This window comes from Lissotriton vulgaris, chromosome 12 (assembly GCF_964263255.1).
Source record: "Lissotriton vulgaris chromosome 12, aLisVul1.2, whole genome shotgun sequence".
Classification (NCBI taxonomy): Eukaryota; Metazoa; Chordata; class Amphibia; order Caudata; family Salamandridae; genus Lissotriton; species Lissotriton vulgaris.
The window spans coordinates 165214123-165230603 of NC_141700.1; positions in this window are offsets into that span (position 1 = coordinate 165214123).

Below are 16481 nucleotides of genomic sequence, written 5' to 3' on the forward strand. Positions count from 1 at the left end.
TTCACTTGGGCCCCTGATCAGTCCGGAAGTATCAAAACTTTAAACTAACGGCTCCCTCTGTTGGTCTCCTTTTTCCCTCAGTATACCGGCCTGGAGACCCGAAACAGAAGACAGCTACGCCGGTCAAGACAGCGTGGACTTTCCACAAGCCGAAGACACCGCCACCACGAACAACCTGGAGTTCGCCAGGGAAAGACTGACTTATAGGACAAAGAGAACCATAAAAATAAAGCCAAGTTTGAAACGCTATACCGGTGTACCGCCTCTACCTAACCCTGAAACCAGTACCAAACCCCCTCCCACGCCTACAGAATGCCATGTGGACTTAAACCTGTCTTTTTATCTGGTGTACTCCTCCAAGACATTAGAACAAGTGGAAGTGCATCTGTCCACTTTATTCCCGTAGCCAGGCACATCTTGGCTATTCTGTTTTTTATTGTGCCATTAATTTGCTCAACAACTCCTGATGCCTCTGGTCTGTATGCACAGTGTAGCTTTTGCTTAATGTTCAGGGCTTCACAAATCAATTGTAACAATCTGTTTTCAAAATGTGTTCCACGATCACTTTCAACTGTAACTGGAATTCCATACCTAGGTGTGATCTCCCTCAAAAGCAATGTTGCCACAGTAACTGAGTCATTATGACGTGTTGGGAACGCTTCCACCCTTCTTGAAAACAGACAGACAATCACTAGGACGTATCTCAGTCTATTGTGGGGTGGCATGTCAATGAAATCCATTTGCAACCTGGTAAAAGGACGACCCTCCCGTCCTATGGTTCCAATGCTTACAACTGTTTTTCTGTTTGGGTTAATTTGTTGGCAGATCAAACATCTCTGGCAAAGTGACTCTGCAATAATTCTAAATTTGGGATTAAACCAAGTTTGTCTAAACAACCTGATCATAGAGTCTCTCCCTAAATGTCCTGGACCATGGTACATCCGTGCCATATCAGCAATCATACAATATGGCAATACTGGTCTGTCATCTTTGGAAACCCAAACATCATCTTCTTCCCGCTGTCTGCAACCTGCTTTTAGCCATGTGTTTTTCTCCTCATCATCTGCCTCATCTTGTATATCTTTTACTCCTTGCCATGTCTCAACTACAGATATTAGCATGAGCGAGTTCAAAACATGGTCATTGTCTTTTTCTCGATTAATTGAAAAATTGTTCTTCGCACAGTATCGTGCAATCTCATCAGCAAAGGAATTACCTTTAGTAATATAGTCCTCGCCCTTTTTGTGTGCTGCACATTTCACAACAGCAATTTTTTCTGGTAACTGAATGCCATCAATCAATCTCTTGATCAATTTTGCATTCCTGATCGGAGTTCCCGCAGAAGTCAAAAAACCTCTTTGAGACCAAAGCTGGCCATAGTCATGGACTACACCATATCCATACTGACTATCAGTCACTGTGGTAATCTTTTTTCCTTTTGCTCTTTCACATGCACGAATTAAAGCAATTAATTCTGCCACTTGAGCTGAACGAATTCCCTCAAGAGAGGAACCCTCAACTACTCCTGCAACTGTACAGACCGAATATGCTGCTCCCAGAATGCCCTCATCTGTTCTTAGGCAGGGGCAGCGACGGCTCGTGGAGGGAGTTACGGTGGGGCAGGAGGGTGGGGAGGGGAGGGGCAGGGTGGAGGTTGCTAAAAACCGGCATATGGATAATTGCAGGTAAGTAAACAATTTAATTAATAAAACTAATTTCGTAGCTCGCACTGCATTGCATTTTGCGATGCAAGGCGCACTACGAAATTCGTTTTATTAATTAAATTGTTTACTTACCTGCAATTATCCATATGCCGGTTTTTAGCAACCTCCACCCTGCCCCTCCCCCTCCCCACCCTCCTGCCCCACCGTAACTCCCTCCACGAGCCGTCGCTGGGCAGGAGCCATCAACAAAGTAAACAAAGTCTGATTCTGGCAAGGGTATATCTTTTATGTCTTTCCTCGGTTTAGTGCAGTAATCTAGAACATCCAAGCACTCATGGTCAACATCAGTCGCATTTTTGATTTCAGTAATAGCACCATCAGGCTACAATGTGGAAGGATTTAAGTTCACACATCTTGCAATCGAAACGTTATCTGATCCCAGAATAACTTTTTCATATTTTGTCGATCTGTTATTCGTTAAATGCTGAGTCTTACTTCTGGTAAGAAGAATCTCAACTGAATGGGGAACATATACTTTCACAGGAAACCCCATAATGATTCCTTCACTTTGCTCAAGGCTTACACTTGTTGCAGCTACTGCTTCTAAGCAACCTGGCAATGCTTTTGCAACAGGATCAAGAACAGCTGAGAAATAAGCAATTGGCTTTCTCAGTTTTCCATGTCTCTGAATCAGAACTGATAATGCACAACCTTCCCTTTCACTGCAGTACAGCTCAAATTCTTTTTCGTAGTCTGGCATCCCTAATGCTGGAGCTTGACACAAACTCTTTTTTAATTGCTCAAAAGCCTCTAACTCAGTTTTTGTTAGGGTAATCGGGTCTTTTATGTCTGCTTTTGTCAGTCTCTGTAGTGGTTTCGCAATTACTGAAAATCCACTAATCCATTGACGACAATAACCTACCATTCCTAGAAACATTCTGACTTATCTCTGTGTTGTTGGAGGTTGTATTGCTCGAATCATTTTTATTCTCTCAACTGTCACTTGTCCGATTCCCTTTGCAATTCTGTGACCAAGATATTTTACTTCTTGTTTGCAAAACTGTAATTTTGCAGGTGACACTTTATGTCCCTCATCTGCCAGACGATTCAAAAGGGTAATGGTGTCTGTCACCCAATTTTCTCGTGTTTTTGCAGCGACCAGAAGGTCATCAATGTACTGGACCAATGTTGATTTTCCAGGTAAATCTACATCTTCCAAAGATTTCTTTAACAACTGATTAAAGGTAGATGGACTCTCAGTATACCCTTGAGAGATATAACACCATGCTAAGATGCGATCCTGAAATCTGAACGCAAATATTTGTTGGCTCTCTGGATGCAATGGAACTGTAAAGAAGGCATTACACAGGTCTATGACCGTGTACCATTCTGCATCATGTGGAATCTGATATAGAATTACCGCTGGGTTTGGTACAACTGGACAACATGGAACAACTATTTGATTAACCTGGTCCTGAACTATTCTGTAAGTTCCGTTTGGCTTTTTGATCCCCATAATCGGTGAATTACATGGGCTGCTCTCAATTTCTTTTAAAACACCTTGTTTTATCAATTTTTCAATCACAGGAATGACACCCTCAATAGTTTCAGCTTTCATTTTATACTGAGGAATGTTTGGGAAATCTACTCCTTGTTTTTTTTTTTTATAAATTTTTTTATTTTTATTTTGGTTTACAGAGAAAAAGCAAACAGGGCGAGGGCCCCCAAGGTGCCATCAGTTCCCCGCTCAAGGGGCGCATTAGGAAGCAACAGGGCATACATTATATACTGACACTCGTATATCAAGGTCAAAGCAATAGTAGCTGAGTCTGTGGATACGTCTCAAAAGCCTTCAAAGTCCATCATGAGAGCACAGCGTAAAATATCCACAAGTTCAGGTGTCTAATCAGCTTGATGGCTACCGGCCCAGCAGCGCTCTCCTCAGGGGGCTCCCGTACCCGAACCAGAAGGAACCAAACCCCCCCCCCTCCCCACAAACCCCTCCCTCCCCCATGGTGGTGATCCCGCAAACACTCAGGCTGGTCCACCGTCATTCACACTAGACTTGAAAGAGATGAAGTGACCTAATAGAGGCCGGGCAAACTGCCGAAGGCAACCCTTGAGAAAGGAACTCCACTAGAGGACCCCATTGATAACGAAAATTCTTGAAGTTGCCCAAATAGATGTCCGCCATTCTCTCCAGACTCAGGTATCTCCACAGTCTAGCGTGCCACAAAGAAACTGCAGGGGCTCCTCTCTGCTTCCAAGCGGCAGCCAGAGTAAGTTTGGCGGCTCCCAAGCATAGCCACAAGATCCTTTTATCCGCCCGTGTCTGGTAGTTCAGGTGGGGATCCCGCAGGCCTAACAAGACCGATGCGATGGAGTCCTCAATGGGATAGCTCAGAATGTCCTTAATATGCGAGAGGATTTCCTCCCAATAGGGCCGAATCACTGGGCAGTCCCACCAGATGTGGCGAAAGTCACCCAGGAGTCCACAACCCCTCCAGCACCTGTCGGACGTAGCCGGGTATATGCGATGAAGTCTAGCTGGGCAAAGATACCAGAGTGTAAGGGTCTTAAGGTGTGCCTCCCGTAACTGCAGGGAGTGGTTGAATGCAGTAACATCCCTCCATAATGCCGTCCATTCGGCATCGGAGATTTCTCTCCCCACCATGTCTTCCCACTGAGCCATATACCGCGGCCTCGGGGCCACAGCAGAATGAAGCAGGTGGCGGTATAAAAAGGAGATAGTCCCCTTCATGGTGGACGTCCGAAGTAAAAAGGCCTCAAACGGCGAGGGTGGTCTCGTAGCCGCGTCACGCACCCCAGGCGATGTGGCCCAGTGGAGCATCTGTAGGTGGCGAAATCGCTCAGTCTGGGAAACCCCATAGTCCCTCATGCAGCTGGGAAAGGAGAGGGGATCCAGTCCATGAAACAGGTGCGTCAGTGCCCTACAACCCCCCTCCCTCCAGGCGGCAAAGGCTCCATCATGGAGCGCCGGAGCAAAGGCAGGAATAAAATGGATGGGCGTAAAGGGAGAGGGGAAGGTCGTCCAACGCTCGTCCGAGGCGAGCGTGTCCCACACCTTCAGCGTTGTACTCGTCGGTGTACTAATATACGCGTTGAGAGGCCTGTACCTCTTAGGCTTCCACGCGAGGTCCCATATCGACCTGCCAGCCACACTCCGGTCCATATGGAGCCAGTGCTTTTCAGATGTTTGCTGCGACCACTCCACCATCACCCTCAATTGAGCCGCTTTGTAATAGAGTTGCAGGTCTGGGAGGCCCACTCCCCCTTCCGTCCTCGGACGACGCAAGACCGCAAAAGAGAGACGAGCCCGTCCCCCTTGCCATATAAATCGCAGTATTTGCGTCTTGAGGCGCCGAAAGAAATCATTGTCCAGCGGTATAGGCAGTGCCTGAAACAAATATAGAAACTTAGGAAGGAGAACCATCTTCACTGAGTGGATTCTACCTAACCAAGACAGAAATTTAGGTTTCCACCTATCCAGTTCTGACCGTGTCTTGGCCAAGAGAGGGGGGAAGTTGGCTGAAAACAATTTGCCCACCGTCGGGGTCAGATGGACCCCCAAGTAGACTATCGAATTGACGGCCCAAGCTAGGGGTGTCAGCGGACGAACCCTGTCCACTTCTGCCTGCGACAGGGTGAGATTCAGTACATAGGACTTACCGTAGTTAACTTTAAAGTCGGCCACCGTCTCAAACTGCAACAAAGCTTCCCTGACGCAGGGTAACGACCGTTCCGGGTCTGCCACCGAAAACAGAATGTCATCTGCGAAGAGCGTTATTTTATGCTGCTCTCCTGCGAACGGGATGCCCCGAATCCCCTCACATGTCCGAACCGCCAGCGCCAAAGGTTCGATGCTGAGCGCAAACAGCAAGGGTGAGAGAGGACAACCCTGCCTGGTACCCCTAGAGTGAGGGAAGTACACCGATTTGTGTCCGTTCACCGTCACTCGTGACCTGGGGTTGCTATAATTGGCCTTCACCATAGTGATAAACCTGTCCGAAAAGCCAAACGCTGACATAGTAGCAAATAGAAAGCCCCAATCCACCCGGTCGAAGGCCTTTTCGGCGTCCAGCCCCACAAGGACCGCCGGGATACGAAACCTGTCGGCCTTTTCAATGAGATGCACCACCCTCCGCGTGTTATCATGGGTTTGGCGCCCCTTAATAAAGCCGGACTGGTCTGGGTGAATAAGCGCAGGCATCAGGTCTTGCAACCTACGGGCCAGGATCGCTGAATACAATTTAGAGTCTAAGTTTAGAAGCGCTATGGGGCGATAGGAAGCACATTGGGCAGGGTCCTTCCCTGGTTTGGGCAAAACCGTGACCACTGCCTCCGCCAGAGTACCAGCTGACGAGCCAGAAGTGGCCATGTCATTAAACAGGGCCACCAGAAAATCACAGAGGTCGGAAGCATACGACTTGTAGAAGATGGCCGTGTAGCCATCCGGACCGGGCGCCTTGTGCAATTTCAGGTCCTTGATGACTTGAAGGACCTCTTCCCTGGTGATCGGGGCCTCCAGCAGCTCATTCCACTGCTGTGACACCTGAGGAAGTGGCAGCTGCTGCAAGTATTCCCGCTGTGCTTCCGCGTCTAGCCCGTCCCCTGCGTAAAGGTCCGCATAAAAGCGGCCAAAGATGTTCGCCTTCTCCTCGTCCCTATGTTGTAGTACGCCTGCTTCGTCCTTCATTCCTCCGATGTATTCCCTCTCCCTCTTCTCCCGCAGCTGACGTGCCAGGTGTCTCCCCACTTTATTCCCAGAGGAGTAGGAGTGTCGTCCCAGTCGCAGCATTGTGAGTTCTGCCCTGTTATTATAGTGGGCCCGCAACTTCCCCCGAACCGCCGTCAGCGGACGCAAGGTCGTCCTGGACGGATTAAGCTTGTGCTCCAGCCTAGACAGTTCAGCTTCCAATTCCTCCCGATCTTTCCTCCGCAGCTTATTAAGCTTGGCATTAAGTGCTAGACAGGTACCCCTGACAGACGCCTTAAGTGCGTCCCAGGTATTGGCTACCGACGTATCCGATATGGGGTTGAGGGCAATAAACTCCCGAATGGCCTCCCGGAGTGCCCGGTTGGAAGCTTCATCCCTGACCACCGAGGCAGGGAAATACCATTTCCGCAGCCCATCGCCAGATGGCGACCAACGGAGGGTGAGCACTAACAAGCTATGGTCAGAGACCGAGAGTGGGAGAATGGCAGCATCTTGGATATCCCCCTTAAGTGCCTGACTGATGAACGCATAGTCTAGTCTGGAGTAGGACTGATGCACATGTGAAAAGAACGTGTAATCCCGAGAAGTGGGATGAAAGAACCTCCAGCTGTCAGCAAGGCCCAGTTCCCCCAGCAGCCCTTGTGTCGCGGCCGAGAACACCCCCGCATCAGCCCTGTGAGTCCTAGAGCTATCCACAACCTTGTCCCACACCAAATTAAAATCACCCAGGAGAAACAGGCATCCCTCAGCGAATTCCCCCACCCTCTGCAACAGCGCCTGTAGGAACTTATTCTGGCCTGCATTAGGAAGATACAACACAACAAAGGTACACAAGCGACCCTGAACCAACCCCTTCACCATCAGCCACCGGCTGTCCCTGTCAGCCCGTACCTCAACTGGCTGGAAGTGTAGCGCCGCACGGAAGAGGAGAGCCACCCCTCGGTGTTTTGTGGATGCAGAGGCCCTGTAAATGATCGGGTAAGCCCTATGCCTAAGGCGCATTTCATCTTTCCGTGCTAGATGGGTCTCCTGGAGGCCCACCACATCCAGCTGATGGTCCACCAGATACTTCCACACTTTTTGTCGCTTCTGCGGTGAGTTAAGCTCCTTTACGTTCCATGTCCCTACGCTAACTGGCATCGCAAATCCCCTCCCCCCTCCCCCGCCCTACCAAATCACCCCTTGACCAAGCACCCCTCTCAACACTCTCATCACCCCCATGGAACCCCCCCAGCCCCTTCCCCCCCCGACCAACACCCCACAATTCCTCCCTTGGCGGAGGCAGCAACAAACAACTCCCCACAGCCCCCCACCCAATCCCCAAATCCCATGTCAAACAAAAACAGTAATACGTTACAGTCTCAACGAAGACTCCCAGAACAGTGCAGCGCACCGGACAGTCTCTGGGAGGGGGGTGAAAGACCTCGGGTGGGTCCTCCAAGGCCGCGGTCCCGGGGGTCTTCTCACAAAGTTCCTGCTGCCCCATGGACCGATGAACGTGTGCCCCTCCGGAGCCTCCAGGCTCCTATTCGGCCGCTATGCCGCCCCAGAGCTCTGCTGAGAGGATGTCAATGTTGCCGAGGCGACGGAGGCCACTGCATCTCCCATCGCTTGTAGGCTGGTAGCCCGATCAGGCCGCCCGCGATTCGCCGCCTGCCCCACTCGATGCCAAGAGGAAGATCGATGTCGCCGTCTAGGTGACGGGCTGCCCGCCCTCGATGTTGGTGTCTCTTCCTCAATGCCTAGCAAGTCCTTGGCCACCTGCAGCGAGCGTATTTGTTCCAGCTTATTGTTCCAGCGAAACACTATGCGGAAAGGGTGGCCCCACGAGTAAGGAATGCTACGCTGCTGAAGGAACGCCGTGACAGGCCTGAATTCACGCCGCTTCTGAAGGGTCGTTGCCGCCAAGTCCTGGAAGAGTTGTGGTCGGTGCCCACGGAACTGGAAGTCAGTGGTGTCCCTCGCCTTCCTGAGGATCCTCTCCTTGAGCTGAAAGTCGTGGATACACACCAGGATGTCCGGGGGTGGTCCACCTCCCCTCCTTGGCAAGCCCACACGGTGAGCCCGGTCCATTCTAATCTCACGCACATCCTCGTCCCCCAGAAGCTGGATGAAGAGGTCCTGCACGTACTCACGGAGGTCTCCCGCCTCTCCGCCCTGCGGCACCGCTCGAATACGAATGTTGTTCCTCCGTTAGCGATTCTCTAAATCCTCCGCATGGGATTGCAGGTCTAGGTTCTGTTCGGTGAGCCTCAAAACGTCCTGCTGCAGCTGGTGAACATCATTCGCCATGCTGAGGTCATGGTCCTCCAAAGTGGCCACCCTTTCCCCCACCGCGTCTACATCTCTCCTTACTTCCCGAAGATCAGATGTGAGTTGCGCTCGGAGATCTGAGATATCCTCCTAATGGACTTAAAGAGGTCCGCCATGAAGGCTTTAGTGGCCGGTGCTTCATCATCTGAGGGCCTAGGAGATGCGCTCGGGCCGGGTGACGCCGGCTGCTGGGTGTTCTTCGTTTGGTCCTTCACTGTCTTTCCCTTGCGTACCACCGTAGCCATCGTGGCCCCACGTGCCTTCCTGGGAGGCACCCTAAAGTCCGCTCTGCCGCCCCCAGACCAGGGCTCCACGAGGGCTCGATTCGGCGCCTTCGCGCTAGGCCCAAAAGCAATCACCTCCACAGAAGCAGTGAGGCCCACAGACACTCCGCGCCAGTCAGAGCAGGGGCCGCCCCACAGGCGCCGAGAGGGCTCCCCCTCCGCCCAAGCTCCTCTGCCAGGCTACCAGTCCCCCAAGTAGGAGGTGCCAGGGGTCAGATCGCTCCGCTCCGAGCAGTGCTCCCGCAGTGACTCACCCTCCCAGCTGCCGCCGACCCAGAGTGCTCGTACGGGGTCGCGCCGTGTGCCTCCTTCCGCACTGCTAATTGTCTGGTGCCCTCTGCTGCCTGCGCCGGTGCAGGGGGCTCGGAGATCCGCTCCGACGGTCTCTCCCCCTTCATCCAAGCTCCTCCGCCTGGCTGCCGAACCCCCAAGTAGGACGTGCCAGGGTCCGAGTGCTCCGCTCCGAGCAGTGCCCCGGCAATGACGCACCTTCCCAGCTGCCACCGACCCAAAGCGCTCGTCCAGGTCGCGCCATGCGCCTCCTTCCGCACAACCAACTATCCGTCGCTCCCCGGTGCCCTGCGCCGCCGCAGGGGGCTCGGAGATCCGCTCCGGCGGTCTTCCCGCCAGGCCTCAGACCCTGGCCTAAATTAGTTGGATGGCCGCTCCACTGCTCCAGGCTCTCCGGGCATGAGGCTCCGCCCCCGCCGTGGTCCCGAAGTCCAGCACCGACTGGCTCTCCCTCCTCGCCTGGGTCGGTCCGCAGTGCCTCCCCTCAGGGTCTGGCGGGGAGCACTGGTGCTCGCTGCTCCTCTCCCCCCGTCTCCGGTGCGCCGCGGCCACTGCCTCACTCCACTCCCTTCGGGCCCGGAACAGCCGCCTGATCGGGTGCTCTGCAGGCGGATCTCCTCGATGTCGGGCGATCGGCCCTGCCGGCCACTGCCACGGAGGGTCACTCCGACCACCAAATGCCCCACAAGAGCTCCGGGGGTCTCACCAAACTGCGCTATGTAGGGCCTGGGGCCAGAGGGGACACGAAACACGTCCTACTCCGTCGCCATCCTGGCCACGCTCCCCTCTACTCCTTGTTTTACAGTAATTTGCACTGGGTCCACATGTTTCATTAAACCCATTTCATCTCCAGTTAAATCTCAGATTTTTGCATTAACTGTTTCTTTCAGTTCTTCAGGTAAATTATTTTTATCAAAAGCAGGAAATAGTTCATTCTTTTCTTCAACCATTAGCATTGTTAGTTTGTACAAACCATCTTCTTCCAAAGTTTGAAGCTCAATACCATCCGGTGAGCAATACATTTTGCAATTCATTTTGCACAAAATGTCCCTCCCTAATAGGTTTACAGGACTGCTGTTACAAACTACAAATCTGTGTTTATCTTTGAAATTACCAATTTCAACTTTAACTGGTTCTGTTAAATCTGTTTTAATATGTTGATTTGCTACACCAACTACTTGGATGGACTCACCAGAGAGAGGAAGGTTTTCTATTTCCACTGATCTAACAGTAGAACGGGTAGCACCAGTGTCCACTAGAAAAGTGATTTCTACATCATTCACTTTACCATTAACAAATGGACCAGCCTGATCTACCTCAAGAGTGGCTCCAAGCACACACTCTTCCTCCTCTCTCAGGCACAGTCATGAGTAATCCTCTGAATCACTTCCTCCATTTTCTTTTAACCAAAATTGTTGAGAAACATTTGACACATCCACTCTTGACGATCTATTTACCTGTTCACCTCCGCAGAATCCTGTTTCAGGACTGAATCTTTGCACATTCACACAGTTTGGACGTGGCGGTTGTGGAATTTGACTCTGCTGATTCACTAACTGTCGCTGTAGCTGTTGCTGCTGACTTATTTCATTTAACTGTCGCTGTAGCTGTTGCTGCTGATTTATCTCACTCTGCTTCTGTGGATTTAATGATTGATTTTTAAAATTTCTCGGCGGATTCTTACACTCACGCTTCCAGTGTCCAATTTCGCCGCAATTAAAACATGGGAGCTTCTGCTTGAGCTCTTCAATATTTACATTAAATTTTGGTTTGTTCAAATTTCCTTTAAATTTGCCTTGATTCTGGTGAACATTCTTATTTTCTAAGGTCGCTATTTGCTGTTCAGCTACCTTCACCTGTGCCCACATTGCTTTTTCCTTAAGCTTTTTCTGCTTGGCATCTATCTCATCACTACAATATTTTGCCTTTCTCAGGATGTCATCAACTGAGAGTGATTGCCAACCTACAATCCCATTTCTGATCATTTCACCTATTTCAGGTCTCAGGCCATAGACAAACCTGTATATGAAGTGGCTCATGTCTTTCTCACTTAATTTTTCATAGCCACTATATTGTTTAAATACCAGCAGTAATCTTTCATAAAATGAATGCACCGACTCTTTTGGCTCCTGATTTGTTCTGTCAATTTAAACCCAATCTACTTCTTTCGGGGCAATTTTGTTTTTCAACCACACAATTACTTTGTCATATAAATCCATGACATCTGCTGAAGGAGCACCCGTAATTTTATCTTGAGCTGGTTCTTCTTTGGGCCAACTTACAGAAATTTTACATTCTGTCCAAAGATCTGATGGGACAACAATGTCAAAGAATCCATCAAGATCAATCCACAGAACTTTTGAAACTTTAATGAATCTATCTACCTGGCGATACCATTCTACTGGCTTTTCTCTCAGCCGAGGAAAATCATTTGTAAACAGTAAAATGTCCTGTCTTGTCCAAGGGACATGAACGTATCCTCCACCAGCTATTTCTCTCATTCGAAACTCATTTGCAACTTCCCCTCTTTCTCTCTTTTCTTTGTATTTCACTCTCCATTTACTTAATTCACCTAATCTTTTCAGGAACACAATTAATTCTTTTACATGAGTTATCCTACCTGTGGTGTTCAAAATTTCAATATCTTTTTCAGAAAAATCCACTCTGTAATGTTTTTGCAATTGTTTCTGTCAAGACAAATCTATTTCTAGTTCAGCAGCCATTTCCTCTAATTGGTCATACTTATTTTTCGTTTTCCATTTAATGCTTTTGCATATAAACAGTAATTCATCATCCTGATACTGCTTTAAATTGTCAGTTCCAATTGTGCCAATAATTAATTCTTCCAAATCTGCTTTCAATTTTGAAACATCAAGTTGTTTAAATTCAGGGACTTGTAAGATCCGCGAAGTCTGTGTTAAATCGGTTTCATTCATGCTCTTTTCAGGAGAACCAGAATCAGATCTTGCAACAGATGATGTCTGAACACTTGACAAACTTTGATTAAAAGTTAAATCTGGCATTGTTTTTTCTCGATGTAATTCTGAAAATTCCGAATAAAAAATTTCAGCCACTTTCGGAATTTCCGCATTTAATGGAACAGTCCGAGCTGAGTGTCTATTTTCTCTTTGGTCAAAAACTGGTACTACAGTGGGGGCGTGGCTTTGAGGGCGAAGATGGCGGACGTGGCTCTGTAGAGCTCCTGCCGGCCCGATATTTATCCGCTTAATTATCCTTGCCCTGAACCCTTTCCTCCATCTGCTGTTGTGGAGGTGGCTGCTGGTGACCGGGGGTGCCCGTTGGTGTGGTCGCTGGGGCCCCGGACCGTGTTTGGAGCGGCATTTGGTGGTGGTGCCTGCCGGGCCTACTCGCCGCGTGGTGAGCCGGGACCTCAATTTTTGTCCCGCCCGCCGGCTGGCCCTGGGCGCCGGGCGGACAGCAGACGGCTGAGCCCGTGGGGTTGAAGCTGAGTCTCCGGATGTGAGGTGACGGGGCACCCTGCCGCTGCTACATCCTGCGGAGTAGTGACCTGGCGAGACGACAGCGCGGATCCGGAGATCGCCCTGTATCTACTTGTCTGCCGGTAACGAGGTGCTTGCGGAGTCGACGACGTTCCGCTGGCTGGAGTGGGCGGACTGGCTGCGCCGGCGGCCTTGACTTTGGACCCGTAATTGGCAGCTACTGCGCCTTGGCGGGGCGACGATGCCCGGGGGCCTGCTTGTGACTTGGCATGCTGGTGGCGGTTGACCGCCGCGCGGCCTGGTGTGATCCGGACGCCCCGGCCTTGGCCCGCGTGGTGGGCGTTCAACGGCGCGGCCCCCTTTACGGGTGTGTGTCGCCTTACTGCTTCTGCCGGAGCCATGACTAGAGGCGGGGGTGGCACGACCGCCACCAAGCAGGGACCCATCGATAAGTTCACTGGCGCTGGAGGAGGTGCCGAGGCAGCCGGAGGAGGCCAGAGTGCACACAGGGCCTTGACGCAGAAACCACCGGCTGGGGAGCGGCCTCGCCCGATCATCGCCAAGATCCTGAACTTTCACGACAGGGACGTCATACTCCGGGAAGCGCGGCTCAAAGACACTCTGCTCTACGACAACCATAAGATCATGATCTTCCCGGACTATACCAAACTGGTCCAGCAGCAGCGACACTCATTCCTAGCGCAAAGGCCAAGCTGCGTGGCCTAAAAATCCAGTATTCACTGCTCTACCCGGCCCGCCTCCGGGTGATCTTCAATTCCAAGACTCATTTCTTCGACTCGCCAGAGGCCGTCTTCAGGTGGACTGACGAGGCGGTCAGGCTCCGACCGAACGTCCAGCCGGGGTTGCACTTCGGACCATCGCGCAGCTCATCTCAAGACCGGGGCGACCCGCCCGGTAAAGGGAAACGACATCCCAAGTCCCGCTCACGACGGAGGTCCCTGTCCCGAGACCCCCTTTTGGGGGACACACAGCCCAACACGGATCAATCTGGCAAGGAATCCTGATCATCGTACGATGTGAACATCTACTGATTGCCTTTGATCTGTGGCTGTACACTGCAGCGGCCAGGACTTGGATGGTGGAGCGGACGTTGACTGGTGCAGTATAGACTTATATTTGGGCGAGTGCATGAGGCCCTCGAGGACAAGTACATATGTGTGGTGCCTTGCTTTTGGACCCGATGCCTGTGGGATGGGGGTTCGGGGCACGTTCTGTGGGCTGCCTCTTCCCTTTGGGACTGGGGGGTGGTTCTGGGGGTGCGCCCTGTTGGTTAGTGGGGGGACTAGTTGGGATCCATTGGTATGGCTGGCTTTAGGCGCTATGTTTTGGGCCTGAAGTACCGTATGCCGCAACAGATACTTCATTGTTCTTTGAGGTATTGGGGTGGGGGGGGTGGCTGGGGTGTTTGGTTGTTTGGGGGTAGGGACTGGTCGAGGGGGGGGTGGGGGTTGGGGTTGTTTTCTGTGGGGTGCACGTGATTCTTCTGATATTTGCAACTGGGGTGTTGGGGACCTGGGTCGGGTTCTGGGGGTCGCAGAGACTAGCCCATCGCGATAATGGCTGATTCCCCGCGACCAGTACCTCTTGGTACCTCCATGCGGGTCCTGAGCTGGAATGTTCGGGGGCTCCTGGACAAGATCAAACGGGGGGCTGTGCTTCGCTGGGCGAAAAGGGATTTGACGGATGTGCTCCTCCTTCAAGAAACTCACATGTTGGGTACTAAAGCATTGAGTCTGCAGCGGTTTGGCTTCCACCAGGTGTTTCATGCAGGGTTTACAAGGGGTTCGAGGGGGATGGCCATTCTGGTCCACAGGCGGTTGTCTTATACTCATGAGCGTCACTGGCTCGATCCTCAGGGTCGGTTTGTGTTTGTGCAGGGGAAGATTGGAGTGGAGCCGGTGGTGTTTGGCAGTGTGTATGCCCCTCCCCCGCTGCAGTGGACCCTAGCGGAGAAACTATTTGCCTTGTGGACTGAGCTTCCCCGTTCCCTGGCGGTGATTGGAGGTGACTGGAATGATGTGGTGGACGTGAATTTGGACAGGCAGAGGGGGCAAGGGGTCGCGGCTGTAGCCTCACCTACACGGTTGAATGCCATGATTGATGGACTGGGATGGGTGGATGTGTGGAGGCATCTGCATGCGGGGCAGCGCGAGTACACATATGTTTCTGCAGTGCACGGCTCCCTCTCACGCTTGGAATGTGTGTTCGTGCCGGGGGCCTTCATTGACAGGGTAAGGGGGCGGCGATCTGGCCTCGCGGGCTGTCCGATCACTCCCCTGTTGCGGTTCAGATTGACCTCTGTAAGGTACGCCAACCGTTCCGGTGGCGGATGTCCACGTGGCATCTACAGCGACCGGCTTACTCCCAACATATGCGCAGCGCGATTGCCCGCTATTGGCAGGATAACCTCACGGAGGGAGTGGACGCGGTGACGGTTTGGGAGGCTATGAAGCCCGCCTTGAGGAGTGTTGACATCGCCTGGTGCGCTTCCGCACGCCGGACTCGGCAGGAAAGTATTGTTACAGCGGCGGAGCGAGTGGAGGTGCTGGAGACGCGATACCGGGAAGTGGCTGATGACAGGACACTGCGGCTGCTTCTACAAGCACAGCAGTCTTATTCCTCGGTCTTGCTGGATGAGGCTCGCCAGGCATGGCTGGCTATGCGTAGTAGGGTGTACCAGTGGGGAGACAAGTCTTGCACCATGCTCCACAGGCTTTGTCAGCAGACTCTGCAACCGATCATCTTGCCGGGGCTTATTGACGACGCAGGAGTAGTGATAACGGACCCTGCGATCCTCGCGGCGAGCTTTGCGCGCTATTACGCGTGATAGTATGCCTCTCGGGAGAGCCTTTCCCCCGAGGGCATCGAGGGGTTCCTCGCGGAGGTCCCTCCTCATGCAGTCTCGGATGAAGTTCGAGATGCCTTAGATCTCTCCCTGACGACCGAGGAATTGGGTGACGCGCTGGGTCAACTTAATGTGGGTAAAACACCGGGGCCGAGCGGGTTCCCCAGCGAATTCTATAGGAAATTCCACTTGCAGCTCGGGCCACATTACAGGCGGGCGTTGGAACTGGCGCTGGAGCGTGGCAGCCTGCCCCCGGACTGGCGTCACGCCGAAATTGTGGTCTTCCAAAAGCCGGGCAGACCCCCCGACCGTCATGAGTCCTATCGTCCCATATCCCTCATCAATTTTGAAGCCAAGCTCCTGGCCAAGGCGCTCGCGAACCGCCTACTTCCGCATATCTCGGACCTTGTCCACCCAGATCAGGCGGGCTTTATGCCGCACCGGGCGACGAGACACAACATTCGGTGTGCGCAGGCCGCAATAGACGCAGTGGGGGCAACCGGGGATCAGGCAGCGCTGTTGCTTGCGGACATTGATAGTGAGTTTGATTCGGTTAGCTGGACCTATCTCTTTACCCTTCTGCCGCTCCTCAATCTGGGGCCGGTGTTAATCTCCTATGTGAAATTGCTTTATACGGATGTGACTGCCTCGGTGCGTGTCTCTGGGGCGATTTCCGAGCGGTTTCCCGTTACCAGGGGCACTCGCCAGGGATGTCCCCTCTCCCCATACCTTTTCTCGATGGCCATGGAGCCTTTGGCCGCCCGAGTGCGCCGGGATGCACTTTATCGGGCTTTGTCTCGGGGGCAGACCACTCGGATCGCATAGCCTTGTATGCGGATGACGTTCTCTTCTGTATGACTGATT